This window comes from Orcinus orca, chromosome 9 (genome assembly GCF_937001465.1).
Source record: "Orcinus orca chromosome 9, mOrcOrc1.1, whole genome shotgun sequence".
Taxonomy (NCBI): domain Eukaryota; kingdom Metazoa; phylum Chordata; class Mammalia; order Artiodactyla; family Delphinidae; genus Orcinus; species Orcinus orca.
In genome coordinates this window covers 92,471,575-92,492,076 of record NC_064567.1, presented here as the reverse complement: position 1 = coordinate 92,492,076, position 20,502 = coordinate 92,471,575, and the positions used below count along the sequence as shown (strand labels likewise).

Genomic DNA, 20,502 nt, shown 5'->3' with positions numbered 1-20,502 from the left:
TCTCAAAGTGTGGCCCCTAGACCAGCAGCACCATCGTTACCTGGAAACTCAATAGAACTGCAAGTTCCTGGGCCCTACCCCAGACCTTTTTTTTTTTTTGGCTACGTTGAGTCTTTGTTGCTGCGTGCGGGCTTTCTCTAGCTGCAGTGAGCGGGGGCTACTCTTTGTTGCAGTGCGAGGGCTTCTCATTGCAGTGGCTTCTCTTGTTGCAGAGCACGGACTCTAGCCGCGTGGGCTTCAGTAGTTGTGGCATACAGGCTCAGTAGTTGTGGCTCGTGGGCTCTAGGGCGCAGGCCCAGTAGTTGTGGCCCACGGGCTTAGTTGCTCCGCGGCATGTGGGATCTTCCCGGACCAGGGCTCGAACCCGTGTCCCCTGCATTGGCAGATGGATTCTTAACCACTGGGCCAGCAGGGAAGCCAACCCCAGACCTTTAGAACCAGAAATTCTGGCGATGGGAACCAGCAGACTTTTAACCAGCCCTCCAAAGGATTCTGCTACAGGCCAAAGTGTGACAACCACTCACCTAGGCTATGCTACCTCTAATTGTTAGTATATTTAAATAAAAGCAACTCTGTGCCTACACCTACCCTGGAGATCAGTATGGTAGATCATATTACACTGTCGTTTATGTTACTTCATATAATTATGGCATATTCAAAAGACATTTTCCGAGACTTAAATATATATATATTTTTTTCTTTTTTGGAACATAGCAATTATATAATTAAGACCCTAAAAAAATTAGCTTCATTTCCCAAACTCATCAAACCACTGGTGACTCTTTTGATTAGGATAACAACCTACTTTTGGAGAGAAGAGGCCCAAGGGCAGAGGGTGTCGGTGGTTCTGAAGAGAAGCAGATGACACACCCAGGGGTTCAGAGCAGAGGCTGGCAGCAGGGAATAACTCCTCTTTTGCTCTAAAACAAAACATAAAGTAAATGTTAGAAAGAGGAAATTGCCTGGGCAGGAGGTATTTTTATTCCCCTCAGCTTGCGAGCCAGAGAAAGAATGATGGGGCTTCCCCGGCAAAAGTAGGGTGACCCTCATTGTAGCAATTTAGTTAAACTGGAGCTACGCTTCCCCAAATTCCCTTCCCTGCACAGTTTCAGGTTGGCATGGGCTGCAAGAGACATTCTGGGGTGGAATTTGGAGGGCAGAAGTGAAACAGTAGCCATATTCCTTCTCCGGAGACTGGTTTGGGGTGTGAGGCACCGTCGCAGCCCAAGCTCCTGTCTCAACTCGTTGGTGTGGGCAGCCACTGAGCTCACTGCCCCTCCAATCCCCTCCCCTGTGGGAGCCTCCTTCAGCTTCTGACTCCCGAGCCAGGTGTGTGGTTAATTCCACAGTGGAGGGCTCTGGCTTTTCCTATAGGACACCCACTCCCTTGAACTTGGAGGCTTTTTGAAAGACATATGTGAGTTCCAGTCTGTCCTTTGGTCCCAGCTTCATGCTTGTGCGTTCCAGTTTGTCCTTGATCTCTCCCACTTCATATCCATCTTCATCTTCACTTCTAGAATACCTGCCCTGGAGACTTCAGACCCCAGTACATAGGCTGTTTAGCTCACAAAATTATTTAGTGCTTATAATGTTATATATCACTCCTAGTGGTGGTGTTTTTTCCTCTAATTGAATCCTGACTGCTCTACGGGAACGGCGAGGACATCCCATCTGAGAACAGACAATGGACAAGCCAAGAGGAAAAAAAAGAAAAAAGATGCTGGATACTGAAAGTGCCCTGGTTGAGTAAACCAGGGACTGTTAGGGTGACCCAATTTTCAGGGGAAGAAAGATCAACCAAGATGTGACAACCCTGACTTTTGTGCGCCCCTAACACGGGCGCACAATCACAATCAGTTTCATGGTTTGGTGGAAGGACATTAAAATAAGCCTACCCGGTGTGACCCAGCCCCGCCACTTACCAGCTGGGGGACCTTAAGCAAGTTACTTAACTGCTCTTTGTCTCAGTTCACGCACATGTAAAATGGAGATGATAATAGTACATACCTCAAAGGTTGCTGAGAGGTTTGCGTGAATTAACATACCTAAAGCACCTTGAATAATCATCGGCATATAATAAGCACTATCTAACTTTCTTCTCTGTTTATAGGAGATGTTCATATTCACAGGTAATGCCAGTTCTCCGTGTGTTCCTTGGAGCATACCCTCCTTTCCCTCACTATTTGCTCCAGGAATTCCCCTTGCCTCTCTTGCAAGCATTCTCCTTCTCATCTCCCTCACCTAAAACCCCACCATCAGCCCTTATGGAGGGTGTCTTTTGAGCAGCCTACCAACCCTTCCCTGGGTCTTCTCTGCCCTGACCTCACCTTACAGAAACCAGTTATCAGCATCTAAAATCCAAGGTGCAAAGAATCCTGTGAGGTCTGAATGGCCATGGTGGGAGAGCAGCCATGAGAGGCTTTTCCTGCCTATATCACTAACTTATGCAGCATCTGCTGTATACCATGCAGACCACCAGACCCATTACCTACAATGCTTCAGTCTTCCCAACAGCACGTTGGGTAATACCATCTCTGTTTCACGGGAGAAGCAGTTGATGTTAAGAGAGGTTAAGTCATTGCCCTAAATCACACAGCTTAAGGGTCATGGGGTCAGGATAGGAAAGCAGGTCCTTGTGGGCTGTGTCCAGAGGCGTGTGCCCACAACCATTGCTTCCAATGCTTCCTCTTCCCTCATCCCCTGTTTTGGCCTTGGGCAGAAGCCACCATGTTCAGACAGTGCACAATCAATTGACCAGGAGAACAAGAAGGGCAGGCAGTTCATCTCAACCACTTATAAGGTGGGTATTATTATCCCCGTTTCACATGTGCATGAGCTGAGGCAAAGAAAGATTAGGCAAGCCCTGACTGTGCCTTCCTGTTTCCTAACGGGGCACTCCCTCTGTATTACGGGTTTTACTTCTCTCTAAAATATTCTCAGTCATTGAGGAGGAACCACAGGGACCACGCAGAAATGCTTTGATCTGGTTACGTAGGAGCAAAGTTAATTCATTACATACGCATGCCTTAGCACAAGAAGACCGGTTTCTCTCAGGAAAGAGGCTGTTTACCTTTTGTTACATACAGGGACATAGAAAGACTAGCACAATGTGTGCTGTAACAAACCCCTGAATACAAACCACTCATCTTTAGCAATTAGCAACGATTTGTGAATTTTGTTTCATCTATTGCTTGAGACATCCTGAAATTTCACTCATAAATTCTTCAGTATACATCTCTCACTGGAAAGGACCTTTTACATCGCTAATAAATCACTGTGCCATGATTGCACCTAGCAAAAGTCATAGTAAATTGTAGCATCTAAAAAAACCCTAATATTAATAAGATTTTCAATAAATTAATAACATGCAATACTCAAACCCTATTCAAATGTCCTTGATTATCTCAAAAATGACTTTTTGTAGGTTTTTTTTATATGGCTTGCTAAGCCACAAATACAGGCAAATGATCTGGTTATTACAAACATAATCTCCCTCCCTCCCTCCCTCCCTTCCTCCCTTCCTTCCTTCCTTCCTAAGTATCTGTTGACTGCCTATTATGCCAGACCCTGCTCCAGGCCCTGGTGAAAGGGCTTTTTTTTTTTTTTTTTTGCGGTACGCGGGCCTCTCACTGTTGTGGCCTCTTCCGTTGCGGAGCACAAGCTCCGGACGCGCAGGCTCAGCGGCCATGGCTCACGGGCCCAGCCGCTGCGTGGCATGTGGGATCTTCCCGGACCGGGGCACGAACCCGTGTCCCCTGCATCGGCAGGCGGACTCTCAACCACTGCGCCACCAGGGAAGCCCCTGAAAGGGCTTTTAAAGGCCACAGATTCTGTCCTCAAGGACTAATATGCTACCTGCTCCCTTCCCTGCCCCCCACCTGTACTCCCACAAACAGTCCTCATTTTTTTTTCCCCCTAAGAACTTTCTTTAGGAATTAATTGAGCCCAAATCAGAAACTCCAGTTACCGCATTGTTAAATCTCAGGGTCTTTAGAAAATTTCTAATACAATGTTTCTCAAACTGGTTTCTCCAACTATGAGCTTGGGTTACAAATATTGTGAATATGTTCACTATTAAGAATATAGCTGTGTTGGGACTTCCCTGGCAGTCCAGTGGTTAAGGCTCTATGCTTCCACTGCAGGGGGCACAGGTTCAATATCTGGTCGCAGACCTGAGATCCCACATGCCACACAGCTTGGCCAGCTATATATACAGCTGTACAGAATAAAGCTAAGAGTGTTAGGCTGGAAAACATAGAGGTTTAGCTCTATAACTGAATAAAATAATTCTGCCAAAATAACGTCACAAATGCAGGGTGATTAGGTGCAATATTTCTTAAAATGAGGTCTGTGGATCCCAGGATGAGGGATGCAATCTATGGACATACTTGGGGTAGATCATGGTTTCTCCAGTTTGAGAAACCAACATAGGGTAGTGGATCCAGAGTCTTCTGAGGATTTCTGTAAAAATATATGTGCCAGGACTCCATCTCAAACCTGCCAAATTAGAATTTCTATGAGTGAGGCCAAGGACTCTGAACTATAACATGCTCTTCAAGTGTTTCTGATGACTGACTAGTTTGAGAAACCATTGATCAAGGAGTTCCTTTACTTTTCTCCACTAATGCATGTTTAAGTCGGTCCTACAATTTCCTAACAAATACTCAACCCCCACCCCCACCCCCACCCCCACCCCCCCCCAGCTTACTTTCCTCTGATTCTGCCCATTCTGTTGTAGACACTATTGTTGTTGTTTTGGGTTTTGGGGGTTTTTTTTTGGTATTTTATTTTATTTTTTGGCCACACCACGCGGCTTGCAGGATCTCAGTTTCCTGACCAGGGATTGAACCTGGATCACGGAAGTGAAAGCCCAGAATCCTAACCGCTAGGCCAGCAGGGAACTCCTGACACTATTGTGGTTGATGTCTTTCTTATACTGAGCTGAGACTCCCTTTCCCTCAAGTTTGACCTAAGGATCCAGTGATACAGAGAGCACATTTAAATCAGAACCTGTAAAATTATTATTAAACAATAATCTTTGTATTATAACCTCTTAAGACACCCTGGCCTCTAAAAGGCTGGTAATTCTTGGAGAACATTTTTTGAAAAAAAATATCTCAGGTTCAATACATTATGTTACTACATTCAGATTGATTCTTACAGGCTTTCTTTAATTACAGTGACTCATAGACTAGCGTCTGACTAGACTACTAGGAAGTATCCATGACTATCTTGAAAATTTGGGGGAAAAGTGTGAAATATATGTGTATAAGGATTGTGTTTGAGGAATGGAATTTGTTAAGCAAGGTAGATTTTATATTTTTCTCATGATGCATCCTTTGATTTTATTTTCAAGTTATTGAAAATTTTCCAATATTGTTTTCCTCCCTCTCTTCCTTTCTTCCTTCTGTCCTGCTTTCCTGCTGCTGTAGGCTGTGTTTAGTCTTCCTACTATGGGACAGGCAGAGGCTGAGCGCATTTGGATTCTGTTACAGCAATCTAGGAATGATGAGACAAAGGATAGTGACAATGGGGATGAGCAGAAGAGATGGAAATGGCAGGCAAGGGACATGCCAGCACCAGACTGCCAAGTGCCTGTTAGGGCAAGGGAGGTGGAGGAGGGAAAATTACTGTGGGATTTGGAGGGAATAGGGGAGCAACTGGCAGAACTGGTAAGGTCTGAAGGAGCGAATTCTGAGGAGAATAAGGTAATACTTTTGGATATGTTGATTTGAAGAACGGGTGGAAAATGTTGATTAGGCTTTTGTACTGTAGTTCTGAACTTAGGATCATGCTTAGGCCAGAGGGAAAGGCTTTAAGCCAAAGTTATAAACCTCCAAGACTGAAATTTAAGGCATCAGTGAGAAGGTGGCAAGAGTATGTCAGGGGAAGGTAATCATTCTCAGAATTTCTAGAATAGCAGAGAGGGCCCATGTCTAGTGATGCATATTTAGTAATACTTTTTTTTTGTTTTGTTTTGTTTTTTTGTTTTTATTGAAGTATAGTTGATTTACAGTGCTGTGTTAGTTTCAGGTGTACAGCTGATTCAGATATATATATATATATATATATATATATTCCATTTCAGATTCTTTTCCCTTACAGGTTATTACAAAATACTGAGTATAGTTCCCTGTGCTGTACAGTAGGTCCTTGTTGTTTATTTTATAAATAGTAGTGTGTATATGTTAATCCCAAACTCCTAATTTATGCTTTCCCTCCGCTCCCCACCACAATACTTTGTTTTCCTGATTTTCTGCTACATTTTCTGTTTTTGTTTGTTTGTTTGTTTTTTGTTTTTGTGTGGGCATCTCACCGTGGTGGGCTCTCCCGCTGCGGAGCACAGGCTCCGGATGCGCAGGCCCAGCGGCCATGGCTCACGGGCCCAGCCGCTCCGCGGCACGTGGGATCTTCCCGGACCGGGGCACAAACCCACATCCCCTGCATCGGCAGGCAGACTCTCAACCACTGCGCCACTAGGGAAGCCCTCTGCTACATTTTCTACATAAATTTACCTCAGAGTTTTACAATAAATTTTATTTTTCCTCAGGATTTATAAATATTTACTTCCTTTGGGTGATCTATTTTTTTACTCGAGCTGTTCTCTGGCCAAACTATGTAAGTTGTTCAGTCTGTCTGGCAGCAAGTTCTTCGTCCTTGTAACTATTTTTTTTTTAATGGTAAAATACACATGATATGACGTTTACCACCTTAACCATTTTTAGATATACAGTTCAGTGTCATTAAGTTTACTGACTTTGGGACTTCCCTGGTGGCGCAGTGGTTAAGAATCCGCCTGTCAATGCAGGGGAGATGGGTTCAATCCCTGGTCTGGGAAGGTCCCACCTGCCGTGGAGCAACTAAGCCCGTGCACCACAACTACTGAGCCTGTGCTCTGGAGCCCGCGAGCCACAACTACTGAGCCCGTGTGCCACAACTACTGAAGCCTGCGCGCCTAGAGCCCACGCTCTGCAACAAGAGAAGCCACTACAATGAGAAGCCCACGCACCACAACAAAGAGTAGCCCCCACTTGCCGCAACTAGAGAAAGCCCACACACAGCAAGGAAGACCCAACTCAGCCAAAAATAGGTAAATAAATTTATTAAAAAAAAGTTTACTGACTTTGTTGTGCTACCATTACTACCATCCATCCTTAGAACACTTTTCATCATGCAAAACTGAAACCTGTACCTATTAAACACTAACTCCCCATTCTCCCCTCCCCTCCAGGCCCTGGCACCCACCATTTAACTTTCTGTATTTCACTTTCTGTGAATTAGACCCCTCTAGGAACCTCATGTAAGTGGAATCACACAGTATTTGTCCTTTTGTGATGGGTTTATTTCACTCAGCATAATGTCCTCAAGGTTCATCCATGTTGTAGCAGGTGTCAGAATTTCCTCTATTTTTTTCCTTAATTTTTATGTATTTAGTTACTTATTTGGGGCTGTGTTGGGTCTTTGTTGCTGTGCGCAGGCTTCCTCTAGTTGCAGCGAGCGGGGGCTGCTCTTCATTGCGGTGCGTGGGCTTCTCATTGCGGTGGCTTCTCTTGTTGCGGAGCACGGGCTCTAGGCACACAGGCTTCAGCAGTTGTAGCACACGGGCTCTAGAGTGCAGGCTCAGTACTTGTGGCGAACGGGCTTAGTTGCTCTGCGGCATGTGGCATCTTCCTGGACCAGGGCTCGAACCCGTGTCCCCTGCATTGGCAGGCGGATTCTTAACCACTGCGCCACCAGGGAAGCCCCAGAATTTCCTTCCTTTTTAAGGCTGAATAATATTTCATTGTATGTATATACCACATTTTCTTTTTCCATGCATCCATCAATGGACACTTGGATTACTTTCATCTTTTGGCTATTGCAAATAATGCTTCTGTGACCATGAATGTATAAATATCTCTTTGAGATGCTGGTTCATTTATTTTGGGTATATACTGGATCATACGGTAATTCTATATTTAATTTTTTGAGGAACTGCCGTACTATTTTCCACAGTGGCTGCACCATTTTACATTCTCACCACCAGTGCACAAGAATTCCAATTTCTCCACATGCTCACCAGCACTTGTTATTTTCTGTTGTTGTTGTCATTTTAATAGTAGCCATCCTAATAGGTGTGAGGTGATACCTCATTGTGGTTTTATGTGCATTTCACTAATCATTAGTGATGTTGAGCATCTTTTCATATACCTGTTGGCCACTTGTATGTCTTTTTTGGATAAATACCTATTCAAGTCCTTTCTTCATTTTTAAATCAGGTTGTTTTTTGTTGTTGAGTTGTCCATATAATTCTTTTTTTTTTTTTCAGCTGCACTGCATGGCGTGTGGAACTTCCCCAACCAGGGCCACCAGGGATTGAACCTGTGCCCCCTGCAGTGGAAGCGCAGAGTTTTAACCACTGGACAACCAGGGAAGTCCTGTCCATGTAATTCTTGATGGTTGTGTTTCAGTAAGTAATTTTTGTCCTTGTCCTCCTTTTCTTCTTATTTTTTTCAGCAAAGTGTGTAGCTTCTTAGAACTCTGGTGTGTAGTTTCAGTGTTCATTTAGGAATGAAAACAAACAACTGAAAAAAAAAGAATTAAAGAAAGCAAAAGAAATGTAGTAACTTCTGGAATCTGGTGAATTATATATTTCACAAGCAAGTCTTGTGAAAAGGAATCATTTGACTCATGCAAGCTGAAAAGGACAGAGGTAGAGCAGATTCACTCATTTAAATCTTAACATAGGGTTCCCATAAAGTCACCCCGATCCACTTCTTGCTCTGCTGCTTCTGGGTCTGTTCCATTCTAAGACCGCCTTTCCCAGTGTGCTTTTAAATGGATGCCAACAGCCACCTTCTTCTTTTTCCTCCTCCCTCTCCCGCTCTTCCTCAAGTAAACTTTATTTTGACATAATTACAGATTTATAGAAGCGTTACGAGAATAGCATAAAGGATTTCTGTGTGCCCGTCTGTAAAGGAAAACTCACTTGCTTTGTGTGTCCTTCACTCTTCCACTCACACACTCCACCTCTGACACCAAGTGTGTGGTAGTTTTTTCCACACGTTAAGCAATTCTGCAACACCAGCTGGGTGTCCTATAATTTAACTCAGTTCTGACACTGCCTGGAGATACCGCCGGATCCCACAGGTTAAGGGCTCGGTCCTATAAGACTGCGCCCCCTTCCTCCCCACCCTCGCCTTTCCAGATGCCAGTAGAAACTCCAGGTTGTCACCTGTGCTTCTGACCAACTGGCTCTAAATTGGAGGTTCTCACAACCCCTTCCTCAAGTTCAATTACCTTGCTAGAGTGACTCACAGAGCTCAGAGAAATATTTATTTCCATTGACCAGTTTATTATAAAGAATACAAATTTACAGCCAGATGAAGAGGTATATAGGGCAAGGTCTGGAAGGGTCCTGAGGAGAGGAGTTTCTGTCCCCGTGGAACTGGGGTGCACCACCTCCCAGTGTGTGGAAGCTTTCACCAACTAGGAAGCTGATCAAATCTTGTCCAGGAGTTTTTATAGAGCTTAATCTCCATCCTCCCCACGTTCCCAGAGGTTGGTGAGTATGGCTGAAATTTCCAGCCTTCTAATCACTTTGCCTTTCTGGCGACCAGCTCCATCCAGAGGTTATCTTGGGGCCCACCCTAAGTCACCTCGTTAGCATAAACTCGGGTGTACATGAGAGGGGCTCCTTATGAATGATCAGACCCTCCTATCACTCAGGGAATGGCAAGGGTTTTAGGAGCTCAGAGCCAGGAACTATGACAAAGACCAAATGTATTTCTCATTACACCACACCCCTTAACCAGGTTCCCTAGTTAACTTTTTACCACATTTGTTTTATCATTCTTTTTCTTGTCCCTTACTTTATACATATACTATCTGCGTGTGTACATGTATAATGTAATTTTTTGGAACCGTGGGTAATGAGTTGCAGATGTGATGTCTATCTCTCAATACGTCAGTGTGTATTATCTAAAAACAAAACTATCAACCACAGTATAGTTATGAAAACACAGTGATAAAAAACAAGATATTAAACTTGATATAATAACTCAGATTTCACTAATTGTTCCAATAACACCTTTTATTGGGGGAAAAATATCACAGGTTTTGAGTTGCGTTCTATTGTCAGTCTCTTTAGATATTGCTGAATTCTCCTCCATAAGGTTGTATCATTTTGCATTCCCCCCCGGAATGCAAGGAGTAGCTCTATTCTCCCCCGGAGCTACAGGAGTAGCTCTTTTCTTATTCACATCCAATGAGAAAAAATATGTCCAGGTCACCCACCAATAAACTCAATTTCTTGGAACTGAATCTTTTATGCCCTGATTGGTCTGATTTGATTCATGTGTTCTTCTCTGAACCAATTACTGTTGTCAGGAGACATAGGCTTGCTGATCAGCTTACCCTGGGTCACATACTTCTTTCCAGGAGCCAGAGTGGATTCAGGTTCACCTGAAGCATGTGGGCTCAGAGTGTGGAGTAAGGGGTGGTTCCCCAAAGCAAAATCAGGGAACAATTACTACAGAGTAGAGCTGGGTAAAAACGACAGCAACAACAACAACTATCCAATACACTCTCCCCTTAACAGATATCCAACCTACACATACGCACCAAAACAACAAATGTCTCCTGAGCTTGGCAAAAGAGAAACAGATATATCAAAACTAGAGCACAGGTAGACTCCAACCTCATTTTTCATTTTCATGCAGTAAATATTTTAATGTCTCTTCTTTTGTTCATAGCACAGAGATATTTTGATCTAGGTACTGCCTCTGTTTAATTTTATTTTGTTTTTCAATTTAATTAATCACAACAGCTCTAGGTAGCAGCAGGAAACGGCATATCGTGTGGTCAGGCCACTCAAGAGGGCTGTCCTCTTGCTCTCTGTACACGCCCTGCCTGACCAGGGCCTGCTTCACCTACACCTACTCAGATAACTGACCTTCCTCCTTGCCCCGGCTCCAGCTGGTGATTGTTCTTATCGAAGGGGCCGTGAGGGGCGTGCCTCTCTGCTGGTTTCCCTGGTAACCAGTGAGCCCGTCTGATGTCAATTCCCCTATAACTGGGAATCTCCCCTTCCCCAGGGAGTAAAGCCTGCCGCCGAGTCCTGCCCACTGGGTACACAGAGGGGTGTCACTCCAGGACGGTGCTTCAGACGTGTAAGCTCCCCATCCATTAAACCATTGATGTCTCTGTTGCTTACTTGGGACTCTTTCTTTGGTCTTTTTTTTTTGGCCACTATGGCGTGGCTTGCGGGATCTTAGTTCCCCGACCAGGGATTAAACCCGGGCCCCCAGCAGTGTAAGTGTGGGGTTCTAACCACTGAACTACCAGGGAAGTCCCTCTTCCTTCAGTCTTAACGCTGGGCAAGTGCAGGCCTTGCAGGCATGCGGGGTGCAGCCCAATACATATTCATCCTACTTTTGAAAAGTATGTCTTAAAAAAAATAAAAGTATGTACTTGAAACCATTTTACAAAGTGTTAACTCAAGCAAAAACTTAAACCCAGGGTTTTTTTGTTCGAAGCCACAGGACTTCTGAAATCGTGATCTTTTTAAAATAACTTAGGTGCTACTTTCCTCTCAGTTTCTCACAAAAAGAAAATCTTAAGAAGTTTCATTGTTAGAATGTTTATTTTTTTGTTTTTTTTCTTCTTTTTTTTTCTAGAATGTTTATTTTTTCCTGCCTTTTCAAATGACAGAATTTTCATCTTTCATAGAAATCGGAGGGCTCACCGTGTAGGGTGATGATTTGTTGCTATCCCATGTTTCTTCTCAAGCTCATTTTTCTTCGGATTATAAAGCTTCTGAATGGTCAGTTGCTGTCACAACAGATCTTCAGTCTTGTTTCCGTGCTCTCAGTCCTGTCTCTGGGCAGTTTCTTTTTTTAAATTTATTTATCCATTTAGTTATATTTTTTAGGCTGCATTGGGTCTTTGTTGCTGCACGCAGGCTTTCTCTAGTTGTGGCCAGCGGGGGCTACTCTTTGTTGTGGTGTGTGGGCTTCTCTCATTGCGGTGGCTTCTCTTGTTGTGGAGCACGGGCTGTAGGTGCACAGTTTTCAGTAGTTGTGGCTCATGGGCTCTAGACCTCAGGCTCAGTAGTTGTGGCGCATGGGCTTAGTTGCTCTGTGGCATGTGGGATCTTCCTGAACCAGGGCTCGAACCTGTGTCCCCTGCATTAGCAGGTGGATTCTTAACCACTGCGCCACCAGGGAAGTCCTCGTGGGCAGTTTCTTGAAGCCCAGTAACGTTAGCTCTGTCAGATGTGTCTGTACCAGGACAAACTGTTTTCTTGTTTTAGATGCAAAGAGTATTTGGAAAAGTATTTTCTGAACCTAATTGTTTAGTGTACTTTCAAGCACACACATTTTATTCCCCTAGTCACTGAACCTCAAAAAGTCCTACTATTCCTTGATATAGGAATGTGCTCCTTTTTATTTTCTGTAGTAAACTTTTCACATTCCACTAAGCAGAGACCAGAAATGCCTTTAAAAAAAAAAAGAATTGCATTGAAATGTCTCTCTCCATTTTTAATCAACAACTAGACTAATAATAAACAAAGGAAACCCTGCCTGCATCGTCATGTAGGTTTAAAGGAGGAAAATGCAGGAAAGTGTTTTTGGAAAGCATTGAAGGATGCAGGGAAGAGGAAAGAGCCCTCAGAGATGGAGGCAGGACATCCGGGTCCTAATCTAGCTGTGTGACCACAGCCAAGTTGCTTATACTTTCTGGGAGTTAGACTATGATATCCAAGAAAAAACTTTCAGAATTTAATACAAAAGTCATAATTCTCCCCAAAGTGACAGTGACAGTCTTCGTGAGAGAACCACCCTAAGTTTGTAATCTCACAATTCAGATTTTCCAGATAGAAGTCATTTGTATAAATTTCCCTAATGTAATGATAAAACCTGTTCTTTCATGTGGATACTTCTATCTATTTATTTATTTTTTGTTTGTTTTCCTATACTTCTATTTATTTGAGTGGGAAAGGGAAGAGGGCATATTCCTAGTGAACATGCTGTCTTCATCCAGCACAAGGTAAACATGAGGCAATCTGTTTAAAAGACAAACTACAGGGGCTTCCCTGGTGGCACCGTGGTTAACAATCCGCCTGCCAATGCAAGGGACACGGGTTCGAGCCCTGGTCCGGGAAGATCCCGCATGCCGCGGAGCAACTGAGCCCGTGCGCCACAACTACTGAGCCTGCGCTCTAGAGCCCACGAGCCACAACTACTGAGCCCGTGTGCCTAGAGCCTGTGCTCCGCAACAAGAGAAACCACTGCACTGAGAAGCCTGTGCACCACAACAAAGAGTAGCCCCCACTCGCCACAACTAGAGAAAAGCCCGCGCAGCAGTGAAAACCCAATGCAGCCAAAAATAAAAACAAAACAAAACAAAACAACCCCAGAAAATGACAGAAGACACCACGCCTTTACAAAAGGAGGAAAAGGCAGATGAGTTATTCCTTTACAAACACTGTTCTGACTTCTAATTGGGAGGGCATGGGAAGATCACTTGAGGCTCTTGAGTGATGCTGGCTACTTCTCCAGAAAATTCCTTACCCTAAAGCAAACAGCAATTATGTCTTGAAACCCATTTTTTTTGCCTACATTGTACATCTGTAAAATTGGATTAAAATGTGGAAGAATTTTGAAATAGAAACAGAATGGGACAAAGTAGTCTCTAAAACCTCTTTAAAAAAACAAGTGGTCAAAATTAATTTCTAGAATTCCAGTCAGCAACTCTGGACGTTCTTATTACAAACTAGAGGAGTTGTTTTGATAAATGGCCTCCATGTCTGAAAGCTTTGCCTCCAGTTCTTCTAATTAAAAAAAAATTCTAAAGTGTATGTTCATTATTTTTAAGGCAAACAATATCTCCAGTTTCCTCTGTTCCTATCACTTAGTCTAGAGACTACACTTAGTTACACATGACCCCATGTCCCTCCAAATATAAAAGTAAAATAATTTAACTACCAGGAAATGTCTTAGGAGGAATTCTTATTAGAGAATATTTATTCATTCATTTAAATGTTAATTAAGAGCATTCTGGGCATTTAGTAATGAACCAAAATAAAGACTCTGATCTCATGAAGCTGGATTCTGATGAGGAGAGACCCATAATTTAAAAATACCTAACATCTACAAAAGATAAGGGCTACAAAGAAAAACAAAGCACCTTAAGGATGCAGAACAGGTCGGGAGGCATCTGTTTCATTTAGGTAGGGTGGTCCAGGAAGACCTCTCTGATAAGGTGAGATCTGAGCAGAGACTTAAATAAAGTGAAAGCATGAAACATGAGGTTACCTAGAGCAGGAGTTGGCAAACTTTTTCTGTAAGGGGCCAGACATGGTTTTTGGCTTTGCATGCCATACAGTTTCTGTTGCAACTATTTCAACTTTGTCTTTGGGGCAAGAAAGCAGCCATAGACCATATAAATGAATGGGTGAGGCTGTTGTCCCACCAATCCCTTATCTATGGACAGTGAAATTTGCATTTCCTGTACTTTTCATGCGTCACAAAACATTATTTTTCTTTTGATTTTTTCTAACCCTTTTAAAATGTAAAAAACATTCTTAGCTCAGAGGCTGTACAAATATAGAATGTGGGCTATGTTTGTTGACCTCTGATCTCTGATTCCTGAGCTCAAGTACACACATTCCAGGAGAGGGAACAGTTAGACCCTGAGGTGGGAGCAGCAGTATGACTTGCTGATAGAAAGCAAAGGAAATGTGTCAGCTTCTAACTTTTCTTCCTGACCACAACTTGTTCTATTTTGAACTCCCCATAGAAGACAGACACCACATTTCAGAGGAGTGAATGAATCTGGAAAAATTTCTTAGAGGAAGTAGCTTTTGAACTGGTTTGGCTTTGAAAAACAAACAAGGTTCCAACAGATGGGCCTGGACATGGAGGGAGAAAGTGTTCTAGTTAGAGGAGTAACCTAAATAAAGGCCTGAAAGTGTAACAGGGAAGAACCTTTGTATTCTATTACAAGTTAATCACCAAAGGGATGTTGCCTATAAGCTTAAATTACACATAATGACCCATCTCTGGAACCCCTGCCTCCCAGGTAATGAGCATTAAGCTGAAATACCTTTGTTTAGCTACAGGAAACATCCTGACCATGCAAACCTATGAATGATTGCAGGAAGGAAGAAATTAACATATCCCTTCTGGAGGCTGTCTGGGAAGCAGGAAATGTTTGACTTTACTCCCTCCCCTCTGAGTATAAAAGAAGCCTGAATTCTAACTTGGACAAGATGGTTCTTTGGGACACAAGTCCACCATCTTCTCTGTCCGCTGGCTTTCCTAATAAAGTTGCTATTCCTGCCCCAACACCTCGTCTCTCAATTTATTGGCCTATTGTGCCGAGAGAAGTGTGAGCTTGGACTCAGTGAGGAAAGTAGCAAAGTAACATGTGAGTTATAGGCCCTTGTGATCCTACTCCAAGTACTGTTTGTTTGTGTTGCATATCCTTATATCTTGACATGGAAGCCTGTAAGTCAGGGGTCCCCAACCCCCGGGCCATGGACTGGTACTGGTCCACAGTAGTACTTCCATGTTAGGAGCCACACAGCGGGAGGTGAGTGGTGAACGAGTAAGTGAAGCTTCATCTGCCTCTGCCCATCACTCCCCATCGCTCACATTACCTCCTGAACCATCCCCACCCCCCTGACCCTCCAGCTGTCGGTGGGAAAATTGTCTTCTAAGAAACCAGTGCCAGAACTGTTGGGGGCCGCTGCTGTAAATGGCGGTTCTCAGATTCCAGCCTGCATCAGAAACCTGGGGGAGCTCGTTAAAACCAAGTGTCAGATCCCACCCCCAGGGGTTCTGATTAGGTAGGTCTAGGGCTGAGCCTGAAGATGTGCTTTCCTGGTAAGTTCCCAGGTGATGCTGACGCTGCTGGTCCTAGGACCCCACTTGGAAAACCACGGCCCTCCAGGGGTGTCTGCTACAGAGGAAGGATGGGGTCTAGCAGTCTTCTACTGAGCTGACCTTCAGAAAGGGGTAGTACCTGAGAATAGTGCCAAGCCCATGGTAGGTTTTCTTGTGCATGAACTCTCTTCCTCTCCTGCCTTCTTTCCTGCAACTATCCAGAAGGGCTTAAAATTTGTAAACATGCTTCATGTGGTACTTCTGCTTCCAGATTTTAAAAAAAAGTCATAGACACGTTTTGCCATCAGCAACAAACAAAGCAATAACATGGAATGGCACGCAGCCCACAACACACTCAGGGAATCCTAGGGTGTCACTGAAGAGAGACAAAGGAAATTGGAGACCTTTTGGAGCTGACTCTCACAGTGAGTTTGTGTGTCTTTCTCACAAATTAAATTCTCCAGCAGCTAAGAATAGAGTAATGAAACTCCTATTTACACATACTATTGATTCTTTTGTCTTAACCACCTTTTTAGAGTGACATCTAGGTGAAACTGAGTAGCACATACTTCTTTGAAATAATTCACTTGCATCAACTTTCCAATGATTAGCAAAAAATCCGGGAGGAATACAATTGGAACATCAGTATGCTCTGAAAGAAACATGTTTTTAAAAATAGAAAATACCAAAAATAAAAATTCTCCTCTGTACTCCAAAATTAAACAGTGAAAAGTGAGGTAAACACAAACACACACATACACATACATTTGGAAGCAACACTGCAAAAACATTCAAGTTAAAATTGAACTAAAATCTAATTAAGAATATAGAGCAAAAACTCAAAGCTTGAATGATCAGAATAACTTCTGTCTGCTGACCAGCCCTTCTAAGGGATAAGGCCCTGTCTACAGATTCTGTGGCCTAACTGGCTAAGGCTTGTATCACCTGGCCCTGTGCCCACACCCCCCGCTGTGGTTTACTGGGCACTTGGTCCAAGGATGGCCTATCTCAGGCTCCCCAGCAACCTATGGCATGGCCAGGCTTGGACCCCTGAGCTGAGCCAATCAGATTGCTCGTCCAGGGCTTGGCAATTTGTAAATCAAGGGAGTAAACCGAGGCAGGCTGGGTCAATGGAGGATGAGAACTAAGTAAGGGCTCACTGTGGACCGTGGAGTTGAGGGTCTGAAGGAGCCCGGTTGTAAAGAGAGGAGGACAGATTCACAAGAAAGAAGCAGAGAGTCCATGGGGCTGCTAAGGGAAAAAGGGACAGACTTGTTCTGGATGGTTCTCAAGTCCCAGTGCACATGTATCCTTAGAATCAACCCCCTTTTCCTTGAAATAAGTAACTCATGTGGGTTTCTCTAAAGGGACCTGATGCAAACAGCAACTGTGTTTCTAATTGCTACCATTGTTTTTAGTTAGGAAAGCAAAGTATTTATTTTAAAACAATCCAGCTTATATACTGGGGGAAAAATGGTTTAGAAGCAGGCATGGATCTAGGTTTGGTGAAGCCTGAAGCTTATACAGATTGGGTGGCCAGCTTTAAAAAAAAATAGGAATGCCAAATTACCCATAAAAAATAGGTACAGGACCCTAGAAGGGGCCTGTGCGCATGAGGAGACGTAAAGCCAAGCTTCATTAACTTCACGGTCTATTCAACTCTGTTTAGAAGTGAGAACCTGATCCTCAGGGGCAATGTGACTTTAGATACTTCCTTCTCCAGCAATAACCAAGTTTAATTTAAGTAAAAAGTGCCCCACAAAGACACTATACTATCCTCATGCCTTACTTGTGTGTTTTCAAGCTGTAGCTAGTGAACCATTCGTGGGCATGAACAGCATTTGTTATAGGATGAAATAGAAAAGAATAGAGGAGAAAACCAGGTGTATCACATGATAGATGAGTAACTGCCTTCTTGTGAGACTTTTGCTTCAGTTTTACAAATAGATATGCCAATGGGTCGCACACTGTTTGGTCTCAGGGTCTCTTCACACCCTTAAAATATAGAGAGGGGGTCAAAAAGTTGTTGTTTATGTGGGATATTTCTACTGACGTTTACTGTATTAGAAATTAAAACTGAGAATTCAAAATTTTATTTAAAAATTAATGATTGATTTGTTTATTTATTTATTTCTGTGTAAATAAATGTTGTGATCACCCCAAGGAGGCAGAGTGAACCCAACCGTTGAGTATCTAGGTGGTGACCACTACCAAGGGTCTTTCTTCTGCTTTGATTCGCTAACTGGTTCTGTTGCCTGCTGGCAGGCATGCATTCTGAGCTGCTGCCTGCTGGCTGGCCAGTGTGCTCTTTGAGCTGTGTTGCTGCCTGCTAGGGAGCTTACACCCTGAGTTGGCTGCTCTATGCTGCATCTGCTGAGTCCGCCCAAGCCTCTGTTACACATGTCATCAACCTAAGTTGAAAGTTTTGATAATTGATGTTTAAGGCCTGGAGAATGTCATTGAGGCCCTCTTTCAAGTAGCCCTGGGTCATTTGTCTCACAACCTTTGCCAGATGCTACCATGCTGGAAGAGGTCACCCCTCTCCACCCTCTCCAGACCTCATGGCTACTTGGGGAGCCTTGGGGTCGATACAGTGAATAGCAATGGGAGTTTGAATGGTTTACAGACATCATTGCCATCACTATACGTGATGGAGCTCTCTGGAGAGCTGCTGCTTTTTATCCCTTTATGGGGTCATCCCTAACTAAGGACAGGACACAGTGTCAGCACAATTAGCTGGACTTCAGGCAGTCATCTTAGCCCTGATCCCTCGCCAACAATCTGCTTCAGCTGCACATGCTTACAGATGCGTGGGTTGTTCGTTGCCAATAGTCAGCCATCTGGTCCAGCCAAGTGGCAGCAACAATTCCTTATCCAAGGTTGCATCCTTATGGGTCAAAAACTCTAGGAATCTCTTGCTTCACAGATACCCAGAATATAGACCCAAGGTCACACATATCTCTGCACCTACGAAAGCCACAATATGAGGGCTCACCAAGACCCTTCTTATCTCCTTTGCAGTTCTAAATATTATTGATAGCGACCAATGCACACATTTCACTTTGCAAAATACAGAACACTGGGCTCTTAAGGCATTCAACAGAACTTTCACCTCCCTAATCAGCCTACAGGCTTCATAGAACACCATAATGGTTTGTTTCTTACAAGTTCAAATTCATTTAAATGAAACATGGCCACATTTCAGTCATCAGTCCAATATCAAGGGTGAATTTTAATAAGGAGTCTGACCCCGTTGTTGCTATTTGAGTGTTGACACCTTCCAGCCTCTGTGCCTAACCTGGCCCTCTCGCCCCACAGCTGAAGCCAGTGACAAAGCTCAAGGAGCTGCCTGCCTTTGTGCCAAGGAAAAGTTCAGCCCACGCACGATCTGGTCCGCGTGAGGGAGCCCTCACTCCAGCCCCACCCCTAACCACCAGAAGACTCCAGTCGCCTCTCCCTGCTTTCTTCAGCTGTTTTTGGACCTTCTTTGGAGCCTGCCCTGCTCTTCCCAGGAAGCCTGATTATGTGAGTAATAGCATTCTTCATACCCTCTTAGTGTGTGTGGTGTGTCAGTCTCAAAACCGGAGTCAAATTTTGCTTGTGAGATCCATATACTTCCACGGGATGACCAGAGCAATACCAATAATAAACCCATTTCATGTTAGGTAAAACAATAACACTTTAAAACAATAATAGGGCTTCCCTGGTGGCGCAGTGGTTGAGAGTCCGCCTACCGATGCAGGGGACACAGGTTCGTGCCCCGGTTCGAGGGGATCCCGCATGCCACAGAGCGGCTGGGCCCGCGGGCCACGGCCACTGAGCCTGCGCGTCTGGAGCCTGTGCTCCGCAACGGGAGAGGCCACAGCAGTGAGAGGCCTGCGCACCGCAAAAAAAAAAAATAATAATTTACTTTTGGCTGCATTGGGTCTTCGTTGCTGCACACGGGCTTTCTCTAGTTGCGGCAAGCAGGGCTACTCTTTGTTGCAGTGCACAGGCTTCTCATTGCGGTGGCTTCTCTTGTTGTGGAGCACGGGCTCTAGGCACGTGGGCTTCAGTAGTTGTGGCGCACGGGCTTAGTTGCTCCACGGCATGCGGGATCTTTCCGGACCAGGGCTCGAACCTGTGTCCCCTGCATTGGCAGGCGGATTCTTAACCACTGCGCCACCAGAGAAGTCCCAACACATTTTTAAAAATAAAAAATAATGATCTTCTTCAAAATAGGGAAGCATTTAGTGAGAAGAATGTGTTTTTTTTACATTAAAAATGTTTTATTAAGGCCTCGCCTAATAGAAGACAGTTTGATTCTCACCTTCTTTGCAAGGTGTTGTTCTGGTTAAAGTGTTTGAAGAAAATTCATCCTCACCATTATGTAGTTAGCAAGGGGAAGAAAATTTTGTTTTTAGATGATTATTAGATAATTGTGACTATTGCGTGATACTACCCCCAATGCTTGACAAGTGATGGTTTCCTAAGTTGCAATGTGTAATCTAAAACCATATCAATGAACTTTTCCTACTCGGCTACATTAAGATCCATCTTTTGCACTTTTTTTTCTTTTTCATCTTGCACTTTGAATAGATATTTTACCCATGCTTGGTTTTTTAATATCATGGATTGATAATTTGGGAAATAT

General features: G+C 43.9%; 1 long non-coding RNA gene across 2 annotated transcripts in view; it reads left to right on the top strand.

Moving 5' to 3' along the window:
- LOC117203531 (uncharacterized) overlaps positions 1-20,502 on the top strand; it is a 57,866-nt gene that overhangs the window by 22,270 nt on the left and 15,094 nt on the right. For both annotated transcript variants that reach the window (XR_007479091.1, XR_004486323.2), the window contains 2 exons: positions 8,309-8,449; positions 19,188-19,394. This is a non-coding gene — a long non-coding RNA (uncharacterized LOC117203531). The remainder of the gene's footprint in view (positions 1-8,308; positions 8,450-19,187; positions 19,395-20,502) is intronic.